At 40.6% G+C, this 24,770-nt stretch overlaps 1 protein-coding gene across 2 annotated transcripts in view; it reads right to left on the reverse strand.

The window, feature by feature from the left end:
• The window catches only part of LOC105452097 (lachesin-like), a 59,977-nt gene that overhangs the window by 31,351 nt on the left and 3,856 nt on the right, over positions 1-24,770 (reverse strand). The gene's annotated exons all lie outside the window — the stretch shown is intronic.

The raw sequence follows: 24,770 nt of genomic DNA on the forward strand, positions 1-24,770 counted from the left end.
AACTGTATTGCATGATATATTTATGAAAAGAAGAATTGATGTCCAGAAAAAACTGAACATGATACCAAATATTATTTTATAATTTAGGGAACGATTATGTGATCTTGCAAGAAAATCGCACCAATCAACTTCATTGAGAATAATTCGCGGCAGCTGACCTTTTGGCCTTATTGTCTCACCGATTGAAAGTGTTACGTTTGACGTATGAATCATTCTTTAATCATGCAATGCGAGAGCAACGCAAGTAGATGCCGATAGCAGTAATAATGTAGGCGGGTGCCTTCGTAAATGGCCGCAGATTAATTTTTCTTGCCTTCAATTCGCTCGCGATCGCGAGACTGGCGGCGCGACGGGAGCGGAGCGATGAAAAATGTGTGTGATCGAGCGCGATGGAAGGCGAGACTGCGGTGCCCGTTGCCATGAATAATGCGAGAATACGACGAACACGTACTACACGGATGTGTACATATCGCGTTACGCCGCCGTCCGTTTAAATGGAGCGCGACCGTCGCAAAAAATGATTGATCGATTCTGCGGGGCACGATTGAGCAGGGACACAGAGCTTTTTTATCTGATGACCTACGACGGTATCATCGGCCGCTCGCACTCGAGACAAGCGAGTTATCGATGAAGCCCGTTATACGAATGAGATTCAAGAGGCCTGCATAAAGTTTCTCCTATTTTGTCCGCGAGATATATACTCGCTGCATTCCCGTCTCCAAGTACCCGAATCGTAAGACGCGTCGAAGGAATGTGCGTCATCATGATTCGTGATGTCGAGTCGACTAGGCTTGTCTAATCAAAGCGAACGTTGCCTATAGGCGACGAATTTCATGACCTCGATAGCTATCTCTCTTTCTCTCCCTATCTTCATTTCTTCGGTCCCGCTCACGTTCACGAACACCCTCTCAACCGATCGCGGCGACTGCCTCGACGGGAGAGTTCGACGACACCGTAATCGACGGGCACCCGATAGCCCCCGACCGTGGAAAATGGAAGTACCGACACCGAGCGTGATCGAAACAAACCCTCCCGTCCCTGTACAAGGTGGCCCTCATACTAACTGAAGCACGCTGGAGCTGTATAGCTATGCGGCTCGGTATGTCGAATGTTATGTGAACCGTCGAAACATTGGAAGTGTAATCCAACACTGAAACGCTCGCTCGTAGATTAATTCGATTCCTTCCATTTGCCACATCACACACAGACATCACACAAAAAAACTGAAAAGACCGAAAATTCAAGAGACTATATTCATCAATATTATTATCCGTCAATCCCATAAAAAACATAACTTTCATGTTGTAAGACTATAAAATTCCAAAATTATTAAAATAAAAATTTTTTTGTTAGCTATATCTTCTAGTTATCGACCGCACGATTCAAGCGATTTATGTGTCATCATTGCGCTCTATAATAACGCCAAAATTAACAATCCAATATTTCGGTGCAATCACACTTTAAGAAGAAACTTCGAAAATCAATTTTACGCTATCGGAAACTTAAAACGAATATTGACATTCAGGTTCTCTTTCTTTCGAAACCCGCTTTCGACGACTCATAACAGTGCCGAAAAATTCTGAGAACATCGTCGCGGGAGTTCGACGACACCGAGCGATCGACACGAGGGCGATGGCCATAATGCAAGCCGAGAGAATGAAAGTAAGCGGGATGTCAACGGTGGACGAACCCCTCGTTTTACGAGATACTCGCCATTACGATAATTATCGCTCGTAGAAGAGAATTCCGTGGGTTTATTTTCAGTCACGAGCGACGAGATCAAAGATGAAAATTTCGCGACGCGAATTTCACTACGTACGGAACGTCTACGGTATTTATAGACTAGACAGTAAACGGCACATATCGTGTAGAGACCGAGGCTATATTCCTCGAGACCCTGGGCAGATTAATAACCATCGGGGAACCGATGAAAGCCTGGCAGTGTATCGATTGTTATTGTATACGCGTAAAGGAATTCGTCAAGGACACGCCTCGAGAGTGAAACCAGAAAACGAAAGTATCTCTGTTATTTGGCACGCTATACTACTCATCAGTCTAAACGATATACATAACGCTTTAGGAAAAATTTTCAATTACGCTGAATTCGTTATGGCCTTACCTTCTTCATTTAAGAATAAAAAGAAGATTGACATTTAGTCTAGAATATAACTGTAACGACTAGAAAGGTTATGAAACTATTTATTATATAATTTTGAAATAATAAAATTTAATTACACAGTGCGACAAATAATTTCCCGGGATGGTGTTATAAAAATGAAACAAATTGAATTTTTTCAGTTTTCTCTTTTTCTTTATTCAAAATATTCTCCTCCTGATTCAATACATTTTTTGCAACAATTCAACAATGATTCAAATGACTGCTCCAGTTCATTTTGTAGTATTGCCTCCAAAGCACGCGTCGAAGCCTGTTTGAATTGTTTCCACATCTTCAAAATAGCATTGGAGGCAATACCACAAAATGAACTGGAGCAGTCATTTGAATCATTGTTGAATCGTTGCAAAAAGTGTATTGAATCAGGAGGGGAATATTTTGAATAAAGAAAAAAAGAAAACTGAAAAAATTCAATTCGTTTCATTTTTATAGCACCATTCCGGGAAATTATTTGTCGCACTGTGTATATAAAAGATATAATCTTAAAAATAGTCTTTAAAAAAAAATGATATTCAATTTGTACATATTAATAATCAAATCTAACTTTATCGATTTACAACAACAAAAATTGTCAATCTTCTTGACGAATGTAATTTACTTCTCGCTTCACTGATTCTCTAATTTGTTTTTATTTCTCATTATTGTTCCTCAGTGAGGAGAGCGCATGTTGAACCTGTATTTCGCGGCTGCATCGTTCAACCGCGTCGTTTTGTCGCGCCGCCTGAAAAATCTGGCCGAGCGAAACGACGCAGTCAGCTTTGCGGCGTTCTGATCGAGCTTTTTTTCCTCGTCTCCGTGGTAATGTACCATGTGCGGGTGCCGTGCGCGGCCGTGGACCTTGATGGGCACGAGCTTGGCAACCATGGCAACCATGGGGCACACTACGCGCCGCGACTGCTCTACGAGAGGAGAGAAGGTGAATGAACAACGTGAATGCAAAAGAGCTCGCTGGCATCGGGCATAGTCTCGGCATGGTCCTTGGACTGGGGAAGCTCCTGGAGGACGAGGGGGAGCGAGGCAGGTTTTACAATGAGAGAGAAAGAGAAAGAGGGAGAGTATCTGGGATTTTTGCGGAATAAGCCGTGGATCAAAGTGCAGCGGCCTTGAACTTGACGATGCGGTCCATCGAACCGAGCGCGGCCGACCAGTGCGCGATGGTTCGCGGCGGTGCAGCGTGCGGCGGTAGCGCAATAAAAGAATATATGCCGTGACGTACGGAGATGAACGCCGGATGTCACAAAGGGAAGAGAAAAACTGCTTGTTCGCGTACAGACAAAAGACCCGTCTCGACGTATCATAAACTGCACGTGCGGTTTTGGCGGTTTAGTTCCGCGATTTTACTATTACGAGCGCGGCACACTCGTATGACGCTCGTCGTCATTTGCATCTCGGTTAAATTCGTCTGCAGCGTCGGCGATTGCAGCGGCTGTTGCCGTTCCGTTAGCAGCATAAACGCGTGGCGTCGGGAAAGTTTCGTTGAAAATAGAAAGAATCTCCTGAGTCAACGCGGTATGATTCATCTTACATGGCACTGATGTCATACGCGATAATTAGAAATGCTCGAGATGCTCGTTGCGCGCAACGGATTGTAATTGTAAATAAGAACGGCGGAGGATTTTTTTTTACGAGAATGCGAACGTGGCTTCTACATATCTTACGTTTATCAGAGCGAATCGTTATACAATTTCGAAATTCAGAATTCTTTACAGCGAAAAAACAAATAGGCTTCTCCCGATTGATGTCTAGCTTTTTCTCGAAGGGATTCTCGGCGACAGTTTATTATGGTATCCCTGTGGTTTTGTCACATACAGCGTGTGGGTGCTCCAGACATAAAAAAAGGAACGGCCTAAATTGTGGTCCTGCCTAACCGTCGTGAGGGGACATATCGATATCCGGTCCTCCTATTTTACTCCTTGGAGGTCTTTGACTGTGGCTTCCACGGCTGATCGATCTGCCGCGGACCGAAGCCGTCGTCTTCTCGCACATGCAGTCGACACTCGGTCTTAAAATACTTGCGTTATAAATATATCGCGCTATCGTTTCCCTCGTCTGCTTTTTCGCTGTTAAATCTGATTCAACATACGTATACGCGCTTGACGAAAATGGATAGCGCAAATTAAAAATACGTATTCAATGAGTTCGAATATCAGTCTTCATTGAACGGTTAGATTTTAATTTTAAGGTTTTAAGACTAATTTTTTTTATTTTAACTGTAATCATATTTCGCCTTAGATGCCTATTTTTAAAACTCATGCAAACATTTATCTCTCGAGAATTTCGTGAGATAAATGCAAATGCATCGGCAATTTAACTTGGCGAATTTAAGTCAGCCGGTGCATTTGAAGATTGCGTGTTCGCGGAGACCTCAATTGTAGTCTGCAACACAATCAACTTAAACGCGCTCACGTAGTGCTTTTTGCGCGATGCACCGAGAATAACAACGAAAAAAAATGACCTAAAAACCGCTCGCCTCTAATAAGCCGTGACTCATCAGCCGTCTATTCACTTATCTGTCTAACCCAGGGGTTTCCAGGCTGCGACCCCGAGGAGATATATCCACGCGGTCTCGAACCACCCTCGTTGTTTCTGTGGTTAAGTGCACTTAATGCGCTCCTACACACTAATAATAAGCGCCGCCGCCGATCAATGACAAGACAAACGATAATTCGGGAAATTCCACGGATCGCTTTCATGAGAAAGCGTTTTCTGACGATCAATCAATCGTAACGAGGAGATATATGCACAAGGAATTCCTTCAGTGAAAGTATAAAAAATCCAATTTTCACGTAATAATACGCGCGCGCATACAAAGTGTTTGAATTGCTTGCTCAACCAATTAACGTGACACTTGCGAGAAACACTCCCAATAAGCAAACGCTTGATTATGTAATAATTCGGCGAACAGGATGAGCTTAAATAATAATGGCTGATTGCCTATCCATTTTATTCTGAGGAAAATTTCTTGCAATCGATTGCGCGTTATCCAAAATAACAGCTCTTGAAATAGCCTATGTAATTATTATATTATCCAATTAATTTTTTAATCCTTTCACTACCGAGTCTTCATTTAACAGCAAGATAATTTAAACAAGAGTCTTTGTCTTATTGTTAGATAGATATTTTTAAAATTTTCGATAAATAAATTTAAAATAACGATCAGATGAAAAACTTTATAAGAAATTATATAATGCTTGACTATTGTTAATTTCAATTAATTCCAGATAATATAATTGTCGATTATTAAATCACGATTGCTACATTTAGGTATCTACGATTATCTGGAAACTTACATAACAGAGGCAAGACAGCGTGCTCTTTGACCGCGCGTAGAACTTGCTGGCGACTGCATATTAATTAAAGTACAGCCTATACTTCGCGGGGCATTGAACGTTTGAACTGCTCTTGTCTCCACGAATAATGCCTGTAATTGTTACGATACTGATTCGTTAGTGGTGAGTGATTGTCAACGAATGAGAGGAACGTGACGTGAGAGAGATAAGTGACGTATAATATTTCCTGATGGAATTATTTCGCAGAATTTATCTTTCTCGGTAGGTTATGCGATCTGCAGAATGCATGTATATTAAACAAAAATGATTAATGCAGCGGAGAATTCAATGCGGCGCTTTCACGGAACAACAAAATCATTTCTATACAGTCAAAATATAACGCGAATATGTTAGCTGTGTACCACGAGATATGTAACTTTAGATATTATATAAATATTCTTTCTTTAAAATTTCCAATTTTAAGCATCTTATATCAAATAATAAAATAAAGATAATTTGCGTTTGTATTATATTTAAATTCTCGATACACATTTCATCACTAAAAAGGTTTCCCGCCGCAATCTCGAGATTTACGAGGTATTGTATTAGGGTATGATTTGCCAACGGCATGATATAATCGTCCATAAAATAGAAATATCGTCTAGATAGACCAACAGGTCATGGCGAGGTCATAGAGAAATTAGCGTGTTTCAACGCTTTCTCCCGCGCCTCTCTCCCGACCGACCGACCGCCCGGGCGGTCGTGTAATTTTGGGGACGTCGCTTTTACTCGGTGACATCATCCCGTCCCATTCCATTCCATTCGTTAATAATCGCTCACTCCTTGCGTTTATATACACACATATACATACACGCGCACAGAAATAATGCCGATTCTACTCCGGTGTATGCCCATCCCCTGACATCATCGTCCATCAGGGACTCCGTATGCTCCGTTTGATCGCCGAACGACCAGCGGCCTTCGAAAATAGATTCGTTTTTGCATGCCGTAACACGCTCGACACCCTTCGATATTTCCGATTCGATTTACGGCACGTCGTTAAATGAGAGAAGTCTGTTTGTTCTTATTAAATACGATGCTTACACGCGCACGCTCGTCTCGCGGCATTTACGAAGGATATTAATTGAAATTTCCATATCCGCAAACGATCACAACGCAGATAAACGGAATGGCGTTTGCTATTAATCAAAAGCACATCTTTTTTTTACTGGAGCATCTTAATTAAGTGGATACAACTGCAAGCGCAATTTAGAAACAGTAGCTAAATGAAAAATCGATTCTATCTCATCTGTTTTCTTCTGAAGCTTCGCTGCGAAGATCTTTACCGCCAAACATTTATCGACACAGTATCCGGGATAATAATCGAGAAGATACGAATCCTCACGACAATGAAAAATAATCAAAGATGAATATTTATTATTCGACTCGATTACGGGTTGACGAAACCGCGACCTATATCAGATAAATCGTGAGAATAACCGCGAGATTCTAATTTTAATATCTAGCTAACCATGAAGGTACGCGATTCGCATCGCGATAGCATTGACGATTTAATGCGTTTAACGCGCTTTTTCTTCTTTTATTATAACGCATCGTTACGTGATCGCGTTTATGAGACGCGGGCCGGAACGGGACGCCGGAAGTGAAGCGAAGCGTTTCGTATTAGTTCTCTCGTGGACAATGTGCCGCGATCGACCTACATATTCTGGGAATGGGGTAGCGCCGAGTTATGGTGGTGACGGCGACGGACCGATATGGTTAAAGCGGAAACGGTAAATTTCCTCGACAAGTTATTCTAACTACAGCTCGGTCCGCGGGTGGAAATAACGTTCTCCCCCCAATAAAACGGCTGCACGTCAAGCTTACGGGTGACGTCATTTGTCCACCATCTGTGAGACCCGCTTCGCGAGAAAGAGAGAGATTTTTTCTTATTCAAAATTCCAGCCACTGGCTTCTTCCCATCGCCAAAACAATTCGCTCAATGAATTACATTAATTTAATAAGATAGAAAGAGAGATATTACTTCTCGTTTTATATTTCTTTAAATAAAATTGAATATATGTATGAGAACTTGAAAAAACTTGTTATCAAATTCACAGACGACAGTTAAGTGGTATCTTAAAAGCTTTTAAACAGCAGATTACATGCAACAAATAATAATAATAAAATGTAATTTAACTGATACAGAACCGTTTTCCCTCACAATGCTATGTCTTAAATAACAGTATTTTAAATAATAAAAATAATTGTTGCATCAATTACCATAAAACTTACATTTAACAGCGACGCTCGAAGTGCAAGGAATAGTTCACAGTTCAAAACATAAAAAACAGGAAGCATCACAAAGTCATTTTGTATAATCAGCGCGCTATTAAAGGCGATCAATGTCGCTCGTGATTTATCGATACCATTATGTGCAACCAAAATTAGAGAATCTCGGTACACGTAATGACATTCTCAGTTTCGCCATGACGATAAAACGTCCACGTGACTGACCCTTAATAACGGTGAAAGATCCGATGAATACCGTGTGCCAAACACCTTTCGATCGTTCATTACTCGGACGTGTCATATGCAATTAGCATATTTGACCCCGTGATTGACCCCGCGAGAATAAAACAGAATGTAAAATATCTTCGTTTCTACTTGTATTTTTCGAAGATTACCGCAATAACTGGAATTAGCGTGTATCCTGTTTTCTCGACTTCCTCGGCTTCCCTCGAACGATCACGTAAGCGGTAATAGCGTGACGATTTTAATGATTGCAAGATCACGATAGCTAGTCATGAGAGTTTCTCACATTTCATGGTTTTTGTAGTTGTAGAAATCGTAAAAATTATAATGCGAAATTATAATTTTCTATCTCGACGTTGTCTTAAATAAAGAAGATATTAAAATTCTGTTATTATATATTTTAATATCCCAGAGACGAGGTCCAAATTAAAATTTTATTAAAGCAAAATTTACTCAAAACTAAATCGTTATTCTGTCCTGTGAAGATTCTTACGCTAAAAAAAGCTGTATATTCGATTATTATATTGACGCTGTGACATCAAAGTAACCGCTCTTCTCAAACGCAATCCCCAGTAGCTGTAATCTTTTCTTAAACAGCTTGCGGCACCATTAAAGAACGTCGTGGCAGCGTCAACGACAAAACTAATACAAAAGATCTCCTTTGACTTCTTAAGCACACTAAACCCTAAGGTACCTATTTGTCAAGCGTCTCGTCTCTAGGTGAACGAGTCGAGGGTACGCGGGAGATACTCGAGGCAACGGAGTAAGAAGACCACCTCCTCGTCGTGACGTTCCGCCTAATAGCGGTTCTCGGAGCTTGGGAGAAGCCCGTAGCTACGTTTTCTCGTGCCAGCAGCGGCGGAGATGCTCCTCTAATCGAGAAAGTCTGGCATCCATGAGTAGATGGGACGGCAAGATGAAAGAAGGCTGCACGACTCTCAATTGCGCGTATGCTTCTAGCACTTGACCTATCGGCCAAACTATGCGCGCAGCCGAATTCTAAAGGGTCTGTCCTAATTCTTATTGCCTATTTTAGACGTTAATACCGGAAATCGCGCGTATTAGAAACATTTATTTTATCGTGATATTGATATATGATACATCAGAGTACTAATGATATTTCAAATGTAAACTAATTAAGAACAATTGAAAAGATTCGTATTTCAAGCGATTTACGTATCGTACTTATTGATGATAATCGTAACAACGAGGGATGTATTTGTCGCCTTTCATTTTATTGCAACAGTAATGGCGTTGATAACGTCCATCAAAATCCCGAAGGCGTCAGGTAAGTGACAAAAAGCATGTAGTGATAACGTATGTGAAATTATCTCGGTTCTCAATTAAGCTACACGTGTGAAACGAATATGCGCCCGCATGGCCACATCCACCGGGAAAACTAGGCCATTTAGTTTACGCGAATCAGCTCAAGGTCCGGTTTTGCACGGCGGGAGATAACGAGAATTACTATCTCCTACATGTAATTGCGTTGTCAAGCGACGCCCGGAGGTGTGAAGTGACACCCCGGGCGAAGGTCGAACTCGTTAATCGAACGATTCTGCCCGCTCGTATGTACCTCTATGGCAATTACGCGAACCTTGAGCAGACGACCTTTTACGGGGCGACACGTTTACGTATATTGGAAATTAATTGAACCACAAAGGGGAATGTAATTTAACGCACAAGCGGAATTGCTTGGTCATCGCAGACATACTGACCCAGTGGTAGATGACGAATTCTTCTAATCAGTACATACTGAGACTAGACTACTGAGCATCATCGTTGCATCAGCGGGGAGTTTTTGTGGAAACCGGGAAGTCGAGCATCGGGTGCTAATTAAAGACAGCAGACCGCGTCTCGATAACGAACCGCCACATGACTTTCTAATTTCCTGAGAGTAATGAGCGTTTTTCAACGAGGTGCTCTCACGTCTCTTACGATAGATGCTCAGGATATTACGCATAGCAAATGGCTATTGTAATAACTTAGGGAAAGTTGTTTAATTATTAATCATATGTATAATCATTTGTAATAGTCACAAATAAGATTGCGTTGAAGAATAAAAGTTGTTTTCAATATTCCATTTTATGTACTCCCCATGCATAAACGATCGCCTACGAATATCAAATTGATACCATTTCGCTTAATTAATCCGATACCACGCAATCTCTATCGATTTTCTCTGATCGGTGAATTTATAGCGGCTGAAGCGACTCCTTAATATGCATGTGAATGTCGTCCCAGAGGTATTACAAGGCCACCCAAGTGCAACGTAAATGTCAAGGCCATGAAAGGTGGACATATACATATATATAGAATAGTCGACTTCGAGCCCGATGATTTCCGCGCAGTAATTAACACTGTCGACGCGCGAGCAGTCGATGACTTCGTGTAATCTAAAATGATTCTAATCGAATTCTATCCTCGCGCGAAGCCGATCTCTGCATCGTTCTTAATAGCCTACATAGCTACGCGCCATAAATATTACTTGCGGCTGGTTTCGCCAACGCCGGTTAACTTTAACCTCAGCTTAATTGATTCTTAACAGAGACTGGAGAGTGTGGAACTAAAATTATCAAGAGGAAAGAAATTAATTAAACTACGATTAAAAAGAAATGACGACATGGTAAAATCTTAATCACTCGCTTATTTGCAATGGTTATAATTGAATGCTGTTAGCAAATCTTTCTTTTTTTCTAGCAAATGAATTTCAGATTTCCCATAAAACATATACTCTGTATCTCTGATTAAGTTATATTCGCTATAGATTGCATTACGAAAATAACGTAACGATATAACGAGCATCGCTCGCTCTCCATCTGCGAGATAATTTTATCTGTTAACCGCACTAGACTATGCCTATTAATTCTCATCTATATATATCAATCTCGCACACATGCATGCGGAGATGATTGTAACGAGAGCCTGAGGCGCCGAAGACATCCCGATTAATTATAATTGCCTTTCCCCCATCGATCTTCACCTTATGCGCGATAGCGACCCCTCCGATTTCTCTTAACGGGGCCGGACATAATGAGTAATTGTTTTCTCCGGTACACATCCAATCCCGGGATTGTCAAAACAATTTACGCACGCTGCGCGATATCGCTGTGAGTCTATTCGTAGAGTTCTCTGTCCGCTGCTGTGTGAATTAATAGATCTCACACATACCGCTAACGCCGGTACTCCCGGCGTTATTATCGGCGAAAGCCCTCACTGCGAGATTGTGTCTGTTCTGCGAATGGAATAAACTTTGCGGTGATGACGGAGTACATTACGGCACCTATATTACGACAACAAGATGGTTCAAACTCCGTGTCGTTAAACTCTGAATGAATCTGCCGCATTCGTGCGCTTACACATACTGTAGCACTAGGCTTTGGGAAGACGAAAGAGAGGGGGAACACTTTTGACGCCTCGAATATACTTACGTGCCGATGAGATTCTAGATATATATATTCTAGGGAGATCTGTCCCTCCGTAATTATCTCGACGCAACATGCCTCGAAAAAAAGCGTATAGATACAATCAACGCCAAATGCTGTAGATTAAAATGTTTTGTGTGCAGATGTTGTTTAAGGTACATATTAAAATTAACATATTTTAATTCTTTAGAATTTTAAAAGTTTTAGCGAAAATTTAAAATTTAAAATTTGGTAATGAATTTCAAACGTAATTAGATTGCACGTATTCCGAATCTTTTTTACTTTGTAATTACTGTTGTTACTTGATATTTCTCATTCAATATGAGAAATCTGAAATTCCCACTGATTACTTCGTCCACGTTCAATTCATCTCATTGTTACACCACCGGCATATTCTTATAGGTATTCGTAAAGTGTGAATCGCTTAAACAGGGATTCACTTGTGCTTTATCTCCGTCCGGGCGGACGATTCGCGGATGTTCCCCACTGACAAATATAAAAACACGCTGGCGGCTGGTGGCGCGTATGTTAATTATCGCATATTACTACACGCCTTGATAACGGCTCGCGCAATCTCGTGTCGTTAAACCTTCAATGAATCGAGCGCATTCAGGGAAACTAGGCTGCGTTCGTGCTCGCGAACTTCCGAATAAGTGTCGAACCTCGCTTTATCAGCCGCGACTTGACCTCCACACAATCACTCGCTCGGGACGTATCGAAAGTGGCATGGTATCAAAAATGACTTGGCGGTAAATCAGCAGCGAATTTAATCGATTATCCAGGTGACCTACTTTTGTTACAAGCAATTATTCTATAATTAAGCATTAAGTATATATATAATTTACGTCAGTATTAATGAATATTCAGTCATCAATATTTATACATTGTTAAAAGAAATTATGCACGTGTCTTTTCAAAATGATGGAAAAGCACTGTATAAGGTATTCTCAACTCTGATGATATTTGCTAAAATGTTTATTTTTTCGCAATTATTGCAACAAAAATACAATCTCTTAACTGATTTTTCTAACATCGAAACACGCACGATCACATTGATCGTTCGCATAAAAGAAGATCGTTTCGACGACACCGTTAACGCTATCTAGTGCCACGTGTTGTAACATCATAAACTTGCAAATATTATCCCGTAAAACTTGAAACGAGTTCGTACAAACAATTCCGTGATATCGCTGATAGGTTACGGATAACAACAGCTTACGGAACACAATTGCATGTATCAATTACTCTAATCTTACTGTTTAAAGTCGATTCACGCGAATGGCACAAATATTGCAGCGTATAAAGGGAAATTGATTCAAATTGTAGCGTGCTCGCAATAACTCGTTTGTTAGGAATTTTTGATGCAACAATCGCAAGATGGAAAGTGAAACGCCAATAATCGACGGTGATTCGTTGCGCCTCGCCGTTTCGAGAACCGCAACTTCTCGAAAGTCCCTACGGGTCATCGTATTATCGTAATTCAACCTCACGTCTTTAAACCTTCAATGGATCCGTTACGTGTTCGAAGAAGTTTACGGATGAGCGTCATGCATATAAAAAGAACTTCCTTCTTCATTTATAGAGAGCCTCGACTCGAAGTGTTAATTGAAAGTTTAATGTGTTACCTCTAACCACTTGTCAATCCATTAAAAGCTTGAAGAAATTAATTCTCATGTCGCGAAAAATAAACTCTATATTTAAAAAAAAGATATGATCTCTTTTCATTAATGCAGAAATTCGACTTAAATTCCATATATTAATTTTAAGCTTAATTTTGTACAATCTAAAATTAAGTTTTTTTCATTTTTGAGGTTAATCTCCTCAACGTTTTAAAGAAATAACTGGACCACTGCAACGCTATACATTCCTCGAATGTCTGTCGTAACAAATAAACATCCAATAAACATCCTGAGTAAACAGTTCGTAGGTAATATCGCACTAGTTACGGCCGACGAGCCGGTATGTCATTAAACTTGGAACTAATCCGTCACGCTCGGAGAAATTCCGGAGCATCTCGACGTAAATCGATATAGACGACGCGGAAACTCAGCGAGTCGAGTCAGTCGAGTCAGCGGCGCGCGTTAGCTGCTTACGCGCTCGATGTAATTAGAACGAAAACACGGGATTCGAATGCCCGATGAGGCTCGAAGAATAGCGAAGCGGAGAGAAAGGGAGAGAGAGGTGTGTCATTAGTAATCTGACGGCATCGCTGGTGACTGGCATTCCGTCCTCTGGCCGCGGAACAGCGTTCGTGCCATGCCCTCTTCCACTTCGTCGTCTTTTCTTCTCCCCGTCGTTCCCTCCACTTCGTTTCCAGCTTTTACGTGCCACGAATCGGGGCCCCACGAGCATGGCCTATTCTCCAAGCGACGCGTACAACAAACGCCCGTAACGATTGTCCCGCTGAGACGCGAGGCGTATAATTATAATATATGCCGTCACCATGCACGAGCGCGCGATTGCTGACAATATCGATCCGATGGCCCATTATTGTCGAATGTGTACAGACCCAACATCTTGGATATTGGAGACAACCCTCTCTAGTTATTAGGGAGCGTTCGGCTTGAATTGATCGAATCTTTGTCATCATCACGGGGAAAAAGATAAATTGATTCGGCTTGCTTTTAGAAAAGTCCTTCGAAATATCTTTATAAACGACAGATACAAAATTTTTATACACATTCTTGTAACTGATAAAATGCATGAGTTAAACAAAATTGTGTTACTTCTATCTAATATTAATGGACTTTTTTTGTCTATTTTTTGAATATTTTTTATACAGTTATACAAAAAATTAATACTTGATGTTCGTATTTTAATACTAAGTTTTACACGTTATATGTGCTGTTAGAGAGTATTATTATCAAAGAGCTCGAGATAATTCAAGCAATTAATTTAAGTAATCCAAGTAACTTCGCACTATTTTATTAGATTTAATGAACAATGTACAATAGTTAATGGTATTAACGCACATGTTGGTTTATCATTTATAAGTCATTTGCTTGTCGTTGCGTTATCATCTTGCTAATCGCATTATTGGAATTAATAACATTCACGCCTAAGTGCATGCATATTAAATTACATTTATGCATAATAGTACTTATAATGTTCCGTGTATTATTCTAATATTAGTCTAAAATATATATCACGGATATCTTTCACTTTAATATCATCTTAATTATTCTAACGAATTTTTTTTCAGTTTCGAGCGGAAGAAAATTTCTAATTAAAATTTCTCATGTGTAAGACGTAACTGACATAAGAATCAATAAGCTGTTGTTTCGTTCCGCGAAACGTTGTAGCCAATTTTTTTTTTTTGGATTAAATCGCGATTCACTGTCGGCGAGTTTCGCGCTTTCGTTCTTTCATCCGCACGAGATCGCATTGCGACACGAGCGAAAAAAAATTGGATGCACGGCGCCTTTCGCAGCACCGGAAACGCGCGACCGGATGATCGATTATCGAATCATTCCATTGCACTATCACGACCGTAAAGGTTTCGTCTGTTCGACTGGTAACGGTACCCTACCGCTATTCACGGCTCGGAACGTTGCGTGGGTTGCGTGCTCATTATCGGTCGGCTCGTTATCCGCCGTCGTATAAGCAAAGGATTTACGGAGGGCTATAATTTATCGAATCATCGCACTACCGAATCCCCTAAACAAAAGGAAGACGCGAAATTCACGAGAAACTCCCAAAAACTCAGCAATCAAAATGCCCTCGAGAATTTCTCGCATGAACGCGAACACATGTAACAAGGATCGGATTACCGAAAACTGACACGCGTAATTGTATATTGCCCCGACGAAAATATCTTCCGGCTCGCGAGGAAATCGCGTAACTAGTATTTTGGGATCTCAAATGTAACTCATACGCTCTATAAATAAGTGTTAGACCTAATCGCGCGTGGGTAATCGAACGTAATTTACAGCTGTTTTAATAATAGTATATAAATCTGACAAATTAATGTTCCTGTATTTCATACAAGAAACCATGACTTCTTGGTTGATGATCCTCGAGTGTTTGACATATGAAATGTATAAACAGAGCATTCGCTCAAGATGCTTGTGCGAGCTAAAAAGCGTGTAGAAACTGGGACCGGGAGAGCGCTCATCGATCGAGCTAGGGACGACGATTTCGACACAATTTCCGTCTCGTAGAGAACAAACCAGACCAGACCGCAGACGAACTATTCTCTATATTAGATGCGGTGACCGGAAAGCGTACCGAAATAAAACCTGCATCACCCTTTCGCATTAGCCGTTAGCCAATCCCTATTTATAAGATATTATGTTCGTCGAAGCGCACACATGTCCACTGCTTTAGAAGAAAGATAGAAATAAAGAAGGAAGAGAGGCAAGAAGACGTGAAAGAGATCGTCACGCACATATGCCTAACACGCGTAAAACGCGCGCAGGTCGATGGTTAAACGCGGCACGCACATCGACGGCGTGTTACGCCGACCTAAAAATACCCCCTCGAAATCATCTAGATAAGTCTCGACGAACCGAAGGCGAGTTGGATCTGGTGGGCGGTTTATTAATGGCCTCGAATCGGCCAGAAATCAAAATTATTGTGGGCGTGCACGGTGGTCGGCACGCACCAGCGTCAGAAACCACCCGCCGAACGTAATCGAGTCGGAAGTCTCGGCACGGTATGTCCGGCGATACAACAAAAATATAAATCTTCTTTTTCGACAATTTTTATACATTTGTAACGAACGAGATTTCAGATTATCCTGTTGTGCCTATTACCTTTAGTAATGAGTAAATAAGCCACAGCCTATTTTACAGACTTTCCTGCAATCCCCAGGAAGCAATTACAACCTGGTCATTACACGCGGTATTCACACATATTTCTATACATGGCGTTGTTGTTATCTGGTTTCCGTGTTACTTGTATACGTCCGGATTTCGATAATCTTCCTGACAGTCATAAATTTTCTTCAGCGTGATTACAAAATTTATGCGGAAACGTAAAATTGACCGTATCGGCGAGAAAAATTGAATTAGAAATAAAAGTAAGACACAAAATATATGATACAAAATAGAGCTATAGAAATAGAAGATATAAAGGAATACAGAAAACAGAAATTGAAAATCAGATTTCTATAGTGACATACTTAGCTCGATAAACCAACGATAGCCTCGGCAGATGAGGCAAACATTTTGTTGTCGCGCTTATCAGCTAATGGAAGCATGTCATTACGAGCTCTATGAAACAGCTCTTGTAACCGCGGAATGTCGGAGGCGAATTGGCAAATACTTCTCGTTTGTCGCGTTTGACTCTTTATTAGATGCATAGTCGAAGACGATTGATCTCGTTTAACATTCGTATAATCTCCCGTGGCCTTGGTCCCTCGCGCAAATAAACCGAATGCTAATAAATTCAACACCGTGGAAACCTTTCAGCGGGTTCGTCCTATTAAATTCTCGGGCGACAGCTGGACGGGAAGCTGATGGTTCCCTAAGTCTCGGCCGCGTTTAAAATCGCGCGCAAAATATTCGCACGGTCACACAGCTAGCGCGATGTGTGCTTCATATTATTACAGAGCCAGCTTATCTACCAACTGCAAAGATGTCCGTAATCGTATGTATGAGTCACAGACTAAGAAATGATCTATTACTCCAATTAGGAGTCATGCAGATATAAATCAACCTTTCCTTCTAAATTTGTTAAATTCCACAAAAACCATATGTCATATCAAGCCACATTGAGCTGACAGAACAAATAATTTTCCAGGCGCATTTGTTGAGCGAACCTGTGACTCCGTTAAGAAAATATGACAAAGTTGTATGTAGAAGCGCCTGAAAAGATCTCGGTAAATTTACTCTCTTTTTCTAGCGGGTGAATTGCGCAAACCGCGGAAACGTTCGCTTCTCCTCGCGCCGTTTCGTCGATCGAACAGTGAAACGCAGTGAAATGCTGCTTGCATAAAGTCACGACTGTCTTATTTCTCTCTTACTCTTCTTTTATCCCTCTCTCTCTCTCTCTCTCTCTATGCGGGAGATACACACAAAATGCCTATACGAAGAAGATGTTTACACGGCTGCCGCATCGAGGCCGCAGCTCGACGTCTCTCACTCGCAGCTGTGCAAATCGCTACCGTAGGTAATGCACATGTAAATGAGATGTATCACAAAAAACCACGGGAAAAGGACGAGGGAGAGAAAACTCTGTCCTCTCGTCGCACAATGATTTCGCGTGATCTCGTTTTCTCAGATCACGCCGGCCGGCGAGAAATCACGGGCCAACAAACGCGCGGGCTCGGCCTAAATACGAAACGGGAACGCCGGAATCGTGTCTCCCTCGTTCTCCGCGGTTTTGCTCGGAATAAACGCGAACGTGTTGGACCGTTTCGATTCTAAGGCTCGTACATTCGGCAGCGCGAGAGTATGTGGAATGCGACAGCGTGAAACACAGATGTTACAAACTAACAGTTCGTCTTAATCATTCCGAGCGTCTCCCTAGATCATTTTGCTTCGTATCTATAAAAATATTAATAAATAATAATAAAAACGTGAGACTGTTGCTGGCACATATCCAGAATATATTTAGACTTTTTTTAGAAATTGCTATATCCGAAATAGTTTTCGAGAAAGTTCAGGTAAATAATTCTATGTGTACAGCATCAAGTGTCTCGGGTCTTACAATTGACTAACGCGCCAAAACGATTTTCTCAGAAAATATTCACACTTAATATCGTGAGATCAGTTTAGAGAAAAAATATACGCCGAGTGTAAAGATCAAAACACGAATCAGCGGGCGTCGACGGCGCTAAATAGCGCGAAACTCGATACTATTATAAATATTTCATGAAGTGACGATTACGCAACGGAAGGTTTCACAATAACGCGCTATCAGTCGCGCCTGCAGTGCGAGAAGTCAAAGGCGGCGTCGCGGAAAAATTATGCCTCAAAAGCGTTTCGACACAGGACGTCCTACGTAACAAGCTTCCTCGTCTCGGTAGCTTGACGGCCAGCAAGCACGGTCTGCATTAATCGCAGATTAATTACGCGCTAATTTTACTGTAAACATCGGCATGCTTGAAAACTCGCTAGATACGGCTCTCTCGCGAGCGATAAGGATTCTTATGCAAATATGTTAACGGCTTTATCGCGCTCCTACTCCGGCGAGCGGAAAAAATGCCGAGTGCCTTGCATCGGAATCGTCGAGGAACGAGAGGGATTGGACACAACGCGATGTATGTAAAACGCTCGTTATGCAACTCGAAAGAAGCGATTTTGCTTGAGCAACACTGCAATTCGAACACCGATAATCGCATTCCTTGAATTTTTCTATACGCGTTACTACTTATACAAGTTGAGCAAGCCGCGTGTGCACGAAACGTTTATTATCGCGCACACCTGGGCGTTGGTATTACAACTAATAGATACTTGGATCGTTAATTAATGCTATTTCGCGTTAAGCGAGACGTTAAATTGAACGTTCTCGAAAGTGAACCTATTCGCGAGACTGTCATTAATTTTTCTTGCGCGGAATAGTTGTCATTTCTATATATCTTTTTTTTGTAATCGTTCATCGATGACGTGATTGTAACGAGAAATAAAGATTCTTCCCGATGAAACTCTCGCGTTTTTCTATGAAATGGAGAAGCGGACTCACCGATGACTATATTGCTGTCCATAAATTTGCAAATGAGGATTGATTACAGCAAGATCATCAAAGAAACGGGTTTTATTCGATGTTCCTCTTCGCGTAAATACACAGCACAGGGAATACGAGAAATTTATGGCATGGTTATACGGTGCGAGATAGGATCCACAGACCCGATGTTAAAGGCCAGCTGTTCTCTACGTGACATGGCTAGACTGACAAACTTATGGACGGTAACAGTCCGGCTGACCCTTAAGTATCGCATTTCCACCCAGTGTGGCAGGATTCAGATATATGGCGATTAATGCGTCTCTCTCCGGGAAAACTCCGGAAAAGCGGAAGAGAAAAGGATGATTAAGGTATATACACACAGACAGAAACGCTTTTCTCATGCGGGTTGACCTCCCATACAAGCGGCTCCCCCTCCTCTCTCTCAGCCCTATCAAGCTCAATTACTTAATTAACGGGCTAAACTCGCGTGCATATGACGTAATCTTTGATATATTCGTACGCGACGTCGACACGTGTCGTATCCTATTCGTGAAGAAAAGCGTGCGCGCAAGGCGCACCCATCGGAAAATAAGACTACAAACATAAATAGCAATGTGCTCAAGGCATGAAGTATGAATTACCATGCATCCAATAATTATTAGATAAACGCGATTAGATAAAAATACAAGGAGTTTTACACTATATCTCAATATTTTTGAATGTGAACAAAGCTTTCAGGAATTTAACGATATGATTATTCCTTTGCGGAGTAAGGTGTAATATATAGCCATGTATGCTTCGTTCACATTCAAAAATTGAGATTTAGTCAATTCAAACTGTCCGTAAATGCCAAGGATAGTCGAGAGAAACGACGTATTAAAATTTTATCACCGTAAAATAAAAATAATATATCACAAGAAGATTCTATTAAAGATATACGCTTGCTTGATACGCTATCGAAGGATAGCTAACAAGATCGTACATATGTACATATATATACGTAGAATGAAACGATAGATTGATGACAATATATGCCAGGAACGGAGTCACGCTGTTTGACAAATTCTTTCGCGTTCATAGGCGCCGACAAGCAACGCGAAGCGTTAACCGTGCCGTCGCGGTCGCCTCGTTGTTGCTATCGGAGCTCATTTATACTGACCCTTAAATTTCTCCACGGATCGGTGGCGCGGCGGAAGGAGAGTAACGAGTGATTCAAGGAGAAACGACGAGGATCCTTGTAACTACCTATCTGGTTACGCAACCGCGCTCGATACGCGCGACGCGTGTTCGTGTATCGTACGCATGTCTTATCTTGTGCAACCGGCTTTTCCTCTCTTCCCCGCGGTTCGGCATTTCAAAAAACGAGCCGCTTTTAAGTTGCGAAAGGGAGAACCGTTATTGCCCGCAACCTTCGACACGCATAAATGGACAATGATTTACGAATTATGTACATTTATGAATACGAATGTTCTTGGAATGCGTGAGACTTCGTGGAATGCATGAGAATTAGATTTCTAATTTTCTCCGATCTAATTCTTTTCGGACATTAAAGTCCAAGCAAAATAAAATTTTACAAATTTTTAGCTGCCTCTTCAATCGTCGAAAATTGGGCAAAAAATAAGAAATTCGTCAATTTTTGTTGTGAAAGTTGTTAACTGTTGTCTTTTTTAATATAAAATAAGGCAATAATTTATCATATTTTTAATATATCGCGCTGACGGCCGAATCGATGTCGCCAGTTTGGCCTCAAAGGTGTATAACTTTTTGTCCCTAAACTAATGTGGGTCGCACGTATTATAATGACAAACCGGACGAGCGGCTAAATTTCACAGAGCTGCGACTGCGACCGTGAGCATAATTCGCGAACGATAATGTCCGTCATCGGGACGTACTGCACCCAAATTATCAGCACTGCCGAGTGCGTTGCCTCATACATCACCGCTATCGAATCACCAATTCAAATTCGAGCTAGTCCTGACGACACGACCGCGTCGCGACGCTTTATCGTCGCTCTCTTTCGCTTATTATCAGTTCCGCATCATTCGTACATTGAACTCAGATTTTATCAGGCGCCACTACACATACACAGTCATGCAGAAGGTCCTCTTTCGAGAAAACATCGAGTTCTCCAATCGGTCTACAAAATTCTTGAAGACTGCCGTCATAAAGAAAATTATCTCTATTTTTGTTTGAATAACTATATATATAGGGTTGAAGTAGATGAGTTATTTTTATCTAATTGGAGTAATTACGATAATATTATCGTATATCATATTTTTTTAAGAAAAAATTAAGGTTAGGTATTAAGATATTAAGGTTGTTCTTTAATTAACGTTACCTTAATACCTAACCGTAATCTTAATATCTAACGTTTAATAACGTTAGGTATTAAGGTTGTTCTTTAATCAGTAATTAAAACAATGAAAATTATAATTTTAGTTTTATTTAATAAATAAACGATTATAATCGCTGAACAATTATTTTACTGTTATTATTTTAATTCAATTTATACTTAATATATTTTTAAACATTGTTAGTTGTTCCACTATCACAATTAATTTAATTAATCCTAGTTTTTGCATTTTTCTTGGAAAATTTAAACGAAATAAAAACATCTTTATAACAGCAAAATGAAAAAAATGATAAATCCGTCATGGATAATCTATTTTTCTTGTTACTTCGTGCTTAGCTCGTTCAAGAATTAATAACAAAGGACAAACCGGTACGTATTCCGGTTATTTCCTAATCCCTACAATTCGTCTACAAGTTCGGACAGGCTCTTCACGATCGCAGTCACGCACGAAATGAGTCGACTGCCTGTGGCGGTGGTCCGTCCGCTAGGACAAGAAAGAAAGGAAGCCGCTCCTATTATTATAAAAAGGAATAAAATGGAGTAGAGCGTCGGATATGCGTCGCGGAGAGAAGAAGCCGCGAGGAGCATTCTTGCGAGCAGTTGCCAGAAAGCTCTGAATGTCAAATTTCTCATCACTAGATCGACTGGCCATCGACCAAGCCGCTACGGCGCGGCGTCCCGACCATCTGCCTTCTCTCGGGCCCTTCTCTCCTACCTGAAACACGCGTTCACCTGGCCGGTTTCCCCCCGCGTACTTCACCGCCACCTCCGCCCGATGCGATCGGTCTCGTTCATCTTATTTTCGGGCCATTCAGCCATCGCCACCGGTTCTCCGACGGGCGACGCTCCTTCGCGGTACCTCACGTGGAGAACTCTGAATGGAATTCTCCTCGGCGGACGCGCTTTTTGCCAGACTTCCTCTCTGGATGACAACTGCGAGAATCCCCGTTCCCGCTCCCCCGCTACGAACCCTATGAGTATGGCCAAGATACCCTTTCGATTTTTAATGGCGAATTGCGTAATCGCTGCGCGATGGAACCGGAAACGAAGCGCGAGCAAAACCGAAAGCTGTCTGATGATCGTGCGGAAATGGATATTGCATATTAAAAACAAACTCCAGTTTCTCAAAGTATATACTACATTTCTGATCCCAAATCTTTTTGATAAATTTTATTCAAAAAATATACTTATAATAAAATATATTTTTTTTACTGATTTTTTAATAATGATTTTTTTACGTGATCTCTTCAGCGTTATCTTTAAGTTTAAGGCTAACAACATTAGTTGTTCCAAAAAAGAGTAGAGAAATTTCTCCAGTCTAAAAAAAAAAAAATAAATTTTCATTTGCTTCATCTGTTATTTTATAAATTTTTTTTATAACTTTTAATCGGGTTTTGGTCAATCAAGCCGAATTAGCGCGATCAATATCATTCTACGACTTGACGATCAATTCGAGTGACGCGACTGACTCGCCTCGGCGCGACTGCAATGTTTTCCGGTGCGTAGGTACACCAGGAAGCGTAATTAAGCTTATTTTTTAATACGTAATTGCTACTTCCGCGGCAGCGATCACGACGTGCTCGCCGATTAGTCGCACAATAACGACTATTGTTGCTAGCAACTATTCGTGCAGAAGATGTTAAAGTACCTTTTTCATTCCGCATTCGCTTTAAATCTGCACGGGATACGAATTTAAACATGACATATATAGGGTACGATTTTTTATTTCGGCTCTGCAGTATTTCTAACACCCGAAAGGCAAAAGAAAGTCTAATTATAAGTTTCGACCAGTTATATTACTATGATCGATAAAACAACATTTATATATCACAACAAACCGGTCTTAACAAACTTTATACCGCTATTATATAAAAAAAATATTTTTTAATATATTAATTAGAAATCGAAATAAAGTTCTTATTATAGATAAACGTAGATTGAAAGTACGATAGCACGTAAGGCTTTTTAATTGGCAAAGCAGTTTAAACTCGCATCCTTCTGCTCTTCTAAAAAAAAATGCTCATTTCATGCCACACGAGTCGTTGCACATCGATGAATGTGATATTTATTTAAACAACTCGCGAAGGATCGACAAAACATGGCGCGATCTCGATTTTTACAAATGAGTAATGAGACACGAGCAGGGAGATTGGTTTTGCCGTTCCCTCACCACGCCGTAGCGTAATGATGGCCTGTTACCGCGATTTATTCCACGCTATCATCATAACGCAACGAACCTCTAACGCGGTGTTCGTTACAGAAGCGACGCCTTTGAGGCGCGATAATAAATGGAGGGTTTCGCAATGGGGAGTGCTCTTGGTGCGCTATGTTGCAAAGAAAGGTATGTAAAGTTACACGAACAACAAGTGAGAATCGCGATTTATGACGCAGCAACGTACCTATATGCGTTTCCGTCGTAAATGATTTTGTGTAATTCTTACGCTCTCGTTGCCGGCATTATTTTACACGTTCTCACGGTGTATTTTTACCCAGAGGCGCGAACGCGGTAAAAATATAAATGTTATAACCACATCTCACAGCGCACTATTCCTATTCTCACTTAATTCTTCTATTTATCACCGATACAAATCAATCTTAATTCATATTAAATTAATTGACGTTAAAGAAATAGAATTAGAATTAATCCTAATTGATGTTAAATTAATTGACGTTAAAGAGATCGGATTTATTTAATCCGGATTTATCTTTGCATCTTCGCAGCAAGAAATAAAATACGAATCAATCTTTGATTTTTACATTGCTTAAATAGCATTTTAAAGCGTTCAGATAACTGCAAAAAAAACGGTCAATTTTCCATGCGCGTCACAAAATAAATATTCGAGATGGATAACAGACTGATAAGAAATTCTTATCAGAAACTCCGATAAATTTTGTTTCAAATGTTAAAGTCTCTGTTTAGAGAAGTACGTTATCATAAAATAACAATTTGAATGATCGAAAACAATATGCTCTTGTATTGCTTTTAAAATAATTTACTCGTAATGTCAAGAGAAATCAGAAATTACGAAAGCTTTCAACAATTTAATAATAGAATTAAATTGAAATTTTCGACCCAATAAATAATAAATTAACAAGAAGTAAAGAGCTACATTTTTATATTGCTAGACCGTTAGAACGACCGTTTTTGTTTGTATTTTTACATGGTCAGAGCGTTAAGATGAATTTTGTTTTTATATTATGTATTAGTAATTTTTGCTTAATATTGAAAACGATTCTATTTCGATCAAAATGTCTGTTAACTATATTAAAAAGTTATTTTTACTTGGAGCATTAAAAAATATCGTGCTTTGGCTGACAGCCCTTTACTTCTTGTTAATTTATAATAGAAGTTATAATCGCATCCATCGAACATTGCGCCGATCGATTGCTGTCGATCGGACGACGCG

This window comes from Wasmannia auropunctata, unplaced genomic scaffold (assembly GCF_000956235.1).
Source record: "Wasmannia auropunctata unplaced genomic scaffold, wasmannia.A_1.0 LD336116.1, whole genome shotgun sequence".
NCBI lineage: Eukaryota > Metazoa > Arthropoda > Insecta > Hymenoptera > Formicidae > Wasmannia > Wasmannia auropunctata.